This window comes from Coloeus monedula, assembly GCF_965178545.1.
Source record: "Coloeus monedula genome assembly, chromosome: 12".
Taxonomy (NCBI): Eukaryota; Metazoa; Chordata; class Aves; order Passeriformes; family Corvidae; genus Coloeus; species Coloeus monedula.
The window spans coordinates 19,330,447-19,340,125 of record NC_138792.1 but is presented as its reverse complement, the minus strand read 5'-3'; positions in this window follow the sequence as shown (position 1 = coordinate 19,340,125).

Sequence of the window (9,679 nt, the reverse complement as noted above, 5' to 3'; positions counted from 1 at the left end):
TTTTCTTTCCTTGACTCCTCCTTTATTCCCTAAAAGCCGGGCAGAACTGCTGCAGCCTCAGGACCATCCTGGTCAGCGGGAAAAGCCAGCTGCTCTCCCAAAGCCGCGAATCTCACTGAGGGAGGAGACAAACAGTTCAGTGAGGGGCTTTTGCAAGAGGTAAGGAGCTGAAGGAATATTAGGAAACGCAAAAGGCAGAGCAAGGCGAAGGAGGGAGGGAACACACTGGAAAACAGGGATAATTCTCCCTGAAAAGGATTTAATTGCCAATCACACTGAGGTGCTCAGCTAAACCAGCCTGCAGTGGGGAGCTCATTCCAAACACAGGCAGGGACTGCTCGAGTTGCCAATGGAAGTGCAATTAAGCCCAGGCTCAAAGAAAACCCTCCCTAATTGCACAAGTGGAGGGAAAGGGAGAGATTTCCCCTCTGCTCCAGCTTGCCTTTTTTTTTTCCTGGATGAGTGCGAATCCTTCACAAAATAGGTGCCTTGGACAACTTTGCTCACAAAATCCATGAACTCAAATATCAGCAGAGTTTCTGGCTTCCACTGTGCAGTGAATTCCTGCACTCACCTGCTGGGACAGGGAAGACCACTGCTACTCCCAAAGAGAACTTGGGATATTATAAACATTTATAAAATAAAATAGTGATTAACTTCTGTGTCAGATGGATAAAAGTCAGTGCAGTCACACACTCCAGGGTTTTTGCTTTCCCTCGGATTTAACTCCCTCCAGTGCCTTCAGTTCTCCTGTTGGGAACTAGTTTCATTCCTCATTAGCCAGACATTTGGAATGCTCAGGCCCGGTCACTTGTCTGCAATAACGTCTCAGCATTGCAACAGCAGAGTGGTTTAACAGGAGGATCTGGTGGAAAACAAGGAATCATGAATAGCAAGAGATCCTATCGGATTTTATATCCCACTGCAATTTAGGGCAGAGGTTAAAAACTGCATTAGGAAGGAATAAATATATTTCATTTTTTCCAGTAAAACCCACCTGAGCGCTCTGTGTGTGCAGCAGTGCAGGAAGGGGTCATCCCAACTTCCTGTTTTTTCCAGGGAAATCTGTGTGATGCAAAATCCCAAAGCATCCCCATGGCTTTTGGAGATGTTAATCTGCCTGTGTGCCATTCCCACCCGGGAAAGAACATTTCCCAGCACTTCCCTTGGAGAAGGGGACGGGGCCAGGAACCCTCCCTGCCTTGCTGAGCTCCAGGGAGCAGGACCAGACCAGCCTACAATGAGGGAGAGGGGCGGATTAGTGCTCCATGACCTCTGGAATGTTGTATTCCTGTGGGCTCAGCCTCTCTCTGTCAGCAAAGGTTCCAGGCTTAGTGACAAAGAAGTTATGCTCCCAGGAACGCAAAATTTGGGATTTTCAAGCACCAAGAGATATTTCTCCCACATTGGATAGCAATTCCTCCACATAATAATCATGGATTTAACCCCAGACAGGTTTGGGTTGGGAGGGACCTTAAGGCCCATCGTCTTCCACCCCCAGCCATGGGCAGGAACACCTTCCACTAGCCCAGGTTGCTCCAAGCCCCATCCAGCCTGGCCTGGGACAATTCCAGGGATGAGGTAGCCAAGAAATCAGTGCTGGCACACGGTGACAGAGCATTGGGAAGGACATCACTGCCACTCACCTGTCCCGGTGCCACCCCCCCAGACCTGCACCCACCACGGGGGAGGACCACGAGCCAGGGCTGCCTGGATGCTTTTCTCCTGAAATTACAAAACCAGGATGCAATGAAAACCAACCCCCCCAATCACTCAGTGCTGCACAAACCGAGGGCAGCACCCACCTGATTCCCAAATGTCTCCCTGCACACAGCTGGTGATGCAAAGCCAAACCTGCAATTCCAAGGCTTTAAGTTTTAAACATGGCTTTCTCCAGCTTCCAGTCGGAGCTTCCTGCAGCTGCAGGGCACCCTGGGATCTCAGCCTTGGAGTCTGGGGAGATGCTGGGAGAGCCTTTTCCTTTGGGAGATGTTCCTACAGCACCATCCAACTTCCAAACCGAAGAACTCGGCTCCCATTCCTCCCCAGAAAAGCTGCTCCCACCGAAGTCCAGCACCAAAGCAGGGCTGAGGCAGCGAGGAGAGTCTCCCTTGCTGTCACATGTCCTTCCTTGGCACTGCCATCAGCCCTTGGGTGCGGTCCAGGGACCGCCCAGAGCTGTCACTGGCACCAGGTGCTCCTTCTCAGTCGCTGCCCAGGGGAGATCATTGTGGCCAGAGCAGAAAAGCTTCCAGCAAGGATTTGGGGCTGTATTCTGTACACACGTTCTGGGTGTTTATACTGGGCTGGAGAGGGAGGATTAAACAGGGGGCTGTGGGACGTTCCTTGAGGATCTCATCCCTAAAAAGATGCTGAGACACCAAGAAGGATGGAAGGGGAGGCTGTAATGACCCAGAGGTTGGAGGAATCGAGAGGCTGGAGAAATGCAGGCAGAAAGGTTTTAAGAGCAGCATCTGCCTATTCCAAGCAAGCAGCAGCTAAAGGGAGGGATGACAGCACCCTGCAAATAGCTGGAATCCATAAACACTGCGGAGCAGGGAGGCTGCTCACAGCACAGGGTTCATGTGAACGAAGCAGAACTTCAGCAGAATACGGCTGAACTTCCCTGCAGTGAAGTCAGGCTGAGATCCCACCCCCAGAGGGAGAGCCGCAGGAGAGGGGATTTAGGGAGTTTGTCCGTCTTTGGTGCAAGATTTGGCCATGGGAAAAGGCCTCTGTGCCTTGGAAAGGAGGCTGAGGGTCTGGGAGGGGGCTGAGGGGGCTCGGGGGTGCTCCAGATCTCCAGCAGGAGGTGGAGGGGGGTTTGTGACTGAGGTTTTCGCTTAAGGAGGTGGCATCAGGTGACACCATCACTGCACGGGATGGAGGGATGCTGTATTCCCGCTGAAAATCCACTGAATCCCGAGATGGTTTGGGTCCGAAGGGATCTTAAGGCTCATCCTGTTCCACCCCCTGCCATGAGCAAGGACACCTTCCCCTATCCCAGGTTGCTCCAAGCCCCGTCCAGCCTGGCCTGGGACACTTCCAGGGGTTGGGCAGCCACAGCTGCTCTGGGCACGCTGTGCCGTGTTTTAGCACGTTCCCAGTAAAAAGTTCCCCTGCAATTCCCTGGAAATCTCCACTTCCGGGGCACGTCCTGCGTTTCTTTGCCTTTCGTGCAAGGACGAAGTTAAGCCTTGCGGGGAACCTTCGCTCCTGGCTGGGCATTCCCAACATCCCCGTCCCCTCCCGCTCCATAGAAGGCAAAAGCCCGATGACAGCTTTTACGAGCCATCAAGAGCTCCTTTTTTCCTCCCTTCCCGCAAACTTTCTTTTCATAAAAAGGTGTGAAAAGCCCGAGTATCGTCGCCTCTTCAGCCTCCTGAGGGCTTTGTTCCGAATTGCCACCAGTTCCCTGGATGTGAAAGGGCGAAGCCGGGGGCAGGAAGGTGCCTGTCCTGGGAACCATCCCAGGGAACGGGCAGGAGGACCTGGAGGACGACGTGACCCTGTTCTTTCTCTCTTCCGTTGACTTTTTCTATTTTCAGCCCCAAAAACTTGAATAAATTACGAGTCCAATTTAAAAAACTTAGAAAGGAAGACTTTGCACACTTGGATTAGAGAACCACCGCCACTTCCAGAGGTGATCAATAGAAATTAGAATTGGAACAAACACCAATCCAACAGCAAATCCACCTGAGCCCTCGCTGGGTTTTTCTTTGGTTTGGCAATCCCAAACTCTCCAAGCCCCATTAAATGCAGACACCAATACTGAGACAGAGCCACTGATGGCACCAGGGAGGGATTTGGGGCCATTTCGGCCCCAATTAAATAAATAGAGGGAAGGCAGAGAGTCATAAGCAGGTCATAAAAAAGGCATCAAATGATGTTTTTATTGTTAACGCTACCAGGAACCTCCTGTTCATCCCAGCACCAGCTCTGCTCCCTGATGGGGCAGGGGTTGTTGGAGAGGGGGACAGCTGCTGTCTTTCACAGTTAATTACGAAGATGAGTTAAGAATTAATCAGGTAAAAGGAAGGATGTGAAAACAATCAGGACCAGGAACTACGAAATTTGTCCCTTAGAAGAAGTTAAACCGGCTACTGGAACTTGTCAGAGACTCAACACATACAGCCCTACACAGATCCACAGCTCCCAAAATGGGAATTTTCAGCTCATTTTCTGATATGTGAGTGTACGGGATGGATTAAACTGAAATTAGGGAATGTACAGGATGGATTAAACTGAAATCAGGCTGCACCCCAGGAAAGCTCAAGGAAGGCAGGAGAAAGCTGCTCCCTCAGGCCCTGCCCAGTGGGAGACGCTGGAGGAGGCAGCTCCTGGAGGGGAGGAGAGGGACTTTTCCCTCTGGGGGGGGGTGACAATCCAGCTGTGCCACCCCTGGCCCGCCTCTCCCGCTGCCACAGGCACAGAACTGCAGGAGAGAGGGGTCTCAGCCTCCGAAGGCTCTTGGAGTATCCACGCACCTCTTCCTTCAGGAGCAGCCTCTGCAGGGATGCCAGTGCTCCTTACTCGGGTGCGATATCCCGGGAGCTGTGTCCCGTCCCGTCCCATCCCATCCCAGCCCCAGGGAGGAGTTGCCTGCGGATCCTTCCCCATCCGCTGCGGGCGTTGCCAGCCGGGCTGGGAAACTGCTCATCCGCAGCCAAATCCAACCCAAATTTCCAGCAGCAGCAGCAGCAGCAGGGAGGAATCAGTCCCATCTCCCTGGCAGCCGCGCTCGGGAGCCGCTGCTCGCCGAGATGGGATTGATAAGATCCCTGGGAGGCACGGAGGGCCCGCGTGCCAAGCACAGCCAATTAATGTCAGCCCTTTCCCGTGCCAACCAATTAAGCTGTGTGTACTTGTCACCAGCGCCGGCAAGGGGGTGGAGGGCGCAAAGGACGCGATTCCAGGGAAGCCTTGAAGATCTAAAAACCTCCTTAATTTATGGGCGGGAGGGGGAGGGCGCAGACACCCTGCGCTAACCCGAACGGGCCTGATTAATGGCTCGGCTAATTTAGGAGCTGCTTGGCTCTGCTGACCTGGGGAGGCTCCATTTAACAGGAATCAGGCTGGCATGGGAAGCAGGGAGCAGCTGAACGATGTAAGAAGCAACAGATGGGCTCTGCGGTCGCCTTGCCAAGCACCAACACTGTTTTCTGAGCACTTGCTCTTAAACCTCCTCCAAAAGGGAAAAAGTGATAATCAGAACCATAAAACACATGTGGCTGATCCAGGAACGGGGAGGGCAGCAGCTCCTCTGCCCGGCCGAGAGCTCCTGGGCTGGGAAATGATCCCAGAGGTGCCAGCCCTGCTCATCCCCATCCATTGCAGAGAGCGGGGAAGGAGAACAAACGATTTCTGCCCCACCTGTGCCGCGGACAATCATGGGTTGTTGGGAGGCAGAGGAGGGGGAAAAGCTGGTGAAACACTTGGAAAAACTGGGGGGTTCCTGCAGCTTCAGCTTGGTCTGGGTGGGGGAAGATTCACAGGTCCTGGAGATTCTCAGGCTCTGGAAAAGAGCCTCTCTTCAAGATAAGCAACGCTCCAAGCTGCAGGGAGTGACTTTGGAAGCACTTGCAGAAGCAAGCTTAACAGGGGGGTTTTCCCAAAATCCAGCATTCCCGAGGGCAGATCTTCCCAGGCAGCTGTGGCTTGGATTCCTTGGATGGTGAGGAGGCTCGGGGCAGCAGTGCTGGCAAAGCACCCAGCTGGCTGCCAGGGAGATGGGAGATTAAAGTCGTGGAGCTGCCACGGCTTTGTAGGAGGAGGAGGACGAGGATGTGGGAGACCTGCAGCAATCTGGGATCAGATCCAGGTGGGATGGCTTGGAAATACATGGGAGCGATGGAAAGGTTGGGCTGTTTATCCCAGGGGTGAGCAGAGGCCCCAGGAAGGCACTGAACAGAGCAACCTGTCTGGGGCTGGAGTTTTTTAATAAAGAAACAGTAAAAAACCAAATAACAGAGCAGCTCCTGCTTGCCAAGGGCTTTGGGAATCACACCTGGCACAGGAACACAGCACAGCTGAGCTCCTCGGAGCCAGAGCTTGGAGGAGGAAAAGGGATTGCTCTCTACACCCCATATGGGGTGCAGAGGAAAAAAATCCCCCAGACTCATAAAGTCTTGTTGGTTTTTTTTTTACAGCTGCCTACTTTCCCCCAGGAATAATATTTATCTGCACAGATCTTGTGCTGTGGCTCTGTTTGCATCCAAATAAAAATAAGGAATGACCATTGACCCTCTCATCCCTTTTCTGTTTTGTTTATGGAGAAATGTGCCTGAGGAGCAGGAGATTATATCTGTAGGCGATGGTTTGCAAAGCTCACCTGGAGCCCCACAGGGCCTGGGAGCACAGCAGTGTTCAGAGGCCCATCTCACACAGGGGTTTTCCACCTTTTCATGTGGATGCTCTGGGATAGAACAGCTCCTAAGCAGGTCCCTTTCAAAGGCTGCAGATCCCCAACTCTAAGCCAAGTCAAGTGGAAAAAAAATTTTCCTTTTTCCCCTGGATATAATGGGCACAACAAGATGTCCCTTAGCTCCCTGGTGTGGCTGGCACAGCAATCCCATGGCCTTGCCAGATTTTGGAGATGGGGTGACCCAAGGGCTGCCAGGAAACTCCAAAAACTCCGGAGCTTCACTGCCCAAGGTGTTATTTGGCTCTGCTGGTGGAGTGACTGAGCCCCAGGAACCTGTCCCTTCCCAGCCCAGACTCTCCAGAGCCACAGATCATGGAATGATTGGGTTGGGAAGAACCTTAAAGCTCAGCCAGCCCCACCCCCTGCCACGGGCAGGACACCTTCCCCTATCCCAGGTTGCTCCAAGCCCCATCCAACCTGGCCTTGGACACTTCCAGGGATCCAGGACAGCCACAGCTTCTCTGGGGAAACCATTCCAAGACCTCCCCACCCTCACAGGGAAGAATTCCTTCCCGATATCCCACCTAACCCTGCCCTCTGGCAGTGGGAAGCCATTCCCTTGTCCTGGCACTCCCCTCCCCTTAGTCTAAACGCACCTTTGAGGCTCTTTGAAAACCATCCTTGGGATTTGCCTCTTCCCTGCACAAACCTGTGTCCTTTGGCCCCCAAGGTCCTGCCCCAGCCAGATCTGCTGCATTTCAAAGGCCTGGAAAAAGTGAGGAGCAGCAGCTGGCACTGCTGGCTTTGCTAAAAGCAGGGAGGGCCTTTCCCTAATCCCAAAAGAGAGGGATGGCAAAAACCCAGGGCTGCCACTACCCTCCCTGGGAAAGGGCTTTGTCTGCGCTAGCTGGGTGGGAGATAAGGATGCTGTGGGAAGAAGGGAGTGGTGGCCGGGAGTGAGGAATGGGCTGCCCCTTCCTGCTCAGCTCCTAATTGATGAGGAGCAGCTCCTGGCAGAGATGCCCTTCCCAGGAATGACACTCCCCCCTGGATTTATTCAGAGTGGAGAGCACATCCCAGCACAGCCACACCTGTAACAGCAGGGAACAGCCAGAACTCATTCCCAACCCCCTGCCCTGGATTTCTGAGCTGTGAGTGGTGCCTGTTCCATCACCAGGGGCTTTTTAGGGCAGCCAGTGGCATTTCCCAGCACACGGGAGGCAGTTTATTACCAGTGATTTATTAAACTGCTCCAACTTGTCAGCAGCCACTTGAAACATTCCCTTTCCTTTTTTTTTTTTCCCCTTCAGCTTTGCTAATGTCTTTATAAAGAGCCGGATAAATAGATTTCCAGCACTTCTGACTGCCACGGATCAAACCTCAATCGATATGGCCCAGATTAGAGATGAGGTGAGACTGAGCCTCCCCACCTCCCTCCAGCCCCAGCTGCGGAGGTGAATTGATGGGAATGCGCTTCCAAGGAACAGATAAATACATTTTTGCTTGCTCACAGCAGAGCTGGACTTGGCAGTTCCCGATTTCTCCCAGTTGTGGCCTGTTCCATGGGTGGGGGAGTTCCAGGTGATTGCTGCTCCTGCCAGACTCCTCTCCTGCATCCTTTCTGTTCATGGATAGACCCTCCTGGCTTTATAATCTACTGTACTCATGGAGTTCAGAGGCTTTCAGCTCCTGCCTGATGAATCTTTCCAGGACAAGACCCCTCTCTATCATTAGTTTGATCAGTCTCAGCTCATCAGCCTTAATTTATTTGCTGCAGAATCACTGCTTAAAGGTTTGCTGAGCTGAAACTGGTCCTGCTCCCTCCCCAGATTGCCCAAGAGCTACTTCTGCCAGTGCCAGCATACCCAGAGCCATCCATTCCAGCTCTCAGGTCAGACATCAGGAGGAATTTCTTCCTGGAAAGGGTGGTCAGGCATTGGAAGGGGCTGCTCAGGGAGGTTTGGAGTGCCCATCCCTGGAGGTGTCCAAGGAAGGACTGGAGGTGGCACTCAGTGCTCTGGTGGGGATCAGTCACCAGCTGGACTCGATCCTGAAGGGCTGTTCCAACCTCAGCGATTCTGGGATTCTGCATCACACACCTGGCACAAGCCAAAAGAGAATTGGATTTTTCCCCCTTTCCTCATCAGAGGAACCCTTAAAGAAAATGTCCCACTGTCCCCTCCTCGTGCTCTGCTCTGTCCCCAGCTCCCTGTGAGCCCGCGCACAGCTGGCCCTGAGCTGCTGTAGCCCCTGGGTGCTCTCCCGGTGGAGCTCTCCCCTCCATCCCTCCTCCTGTCTGGATAATTGAGCTCCGAGTCGCAAACCAGATGCTCTGGCTGTGCCTCTCCTCGTGTTCCGGCTCCTGCTGAAGTCCACAGAGATCCTCTGGAAGAAGCCACTTTTAATTTGTAATCTGATTAAGCCATTAGAGGCGAATGGAGCAGTAAGTAACACAAATTGCCGATCGTTTCCATCAGCAAATCCCCCCAATTAATCCTGAGATTAACCCTGATTACACGCGGTAATGGTGATCAATGCACCCTAATGGGGGAAATCCGCCCACTCCGCTTTCTTCCACATCCCAGAACGATCAATTTGGACTCAGGGTGATTTATCTGGCAGGATCGAGCGGGGCCAGCGCGGCTGGGGCACCGCCTGCATCTCCAGCGGCAATCCCAGGAGCCGCAGCTCGTTCCTGCTTGGGAAAAGCGAGCCAAACTGGGAAAAAAGAGCTGGACAGTGGAACAAAGAGCAGGGAAATGCAGAGGGCAGCAGGAATGGCAAATTCCATTTGCCTGCCGCACTCCCTCCCCTTTGAATCCTCCCGGTGATGCCCTGAGAAGCTCCTGTGAGGTGATCAGACCAAACAGCTCGGAGCAAGGCTGCACTTCTCAGGGATTCCTCTGTCAAAGGGAGGAAGTCAGGCTGGAGAAGAGCTGAAAAAAGGAAAAAAAAAAACCTTTCCTACTTTGTGATCTGAGCCTCTGTTCTTGCCTTTGCTGCTAAAATCAGAAGTTACCCCAGGACTGAGTGTTTCCAAGGATCCCCAAGCACTCCATGAGCTTCAGAGCCGGGCTCAGCCTCCCCTTGGTCCTGTGTTATTTATAGAGCAGCTGAGACCCCAGCGATTGCTTCAAGGGGGATTCTGCCTTTGTAGGGACTAAGTCAGAACTAAGTCAGGAGCTCAAGGCTTGACCTTTGGAAGGCAGGGATGGATTCATCCTGCTCCAAGTGCCGCCAACTTCGAGCTGAGCTGCAGCAGTGCCTGGTGATAAAGCAGTGTGATTTATGGAGCCTTCTCCTCCAGAGCTGCTC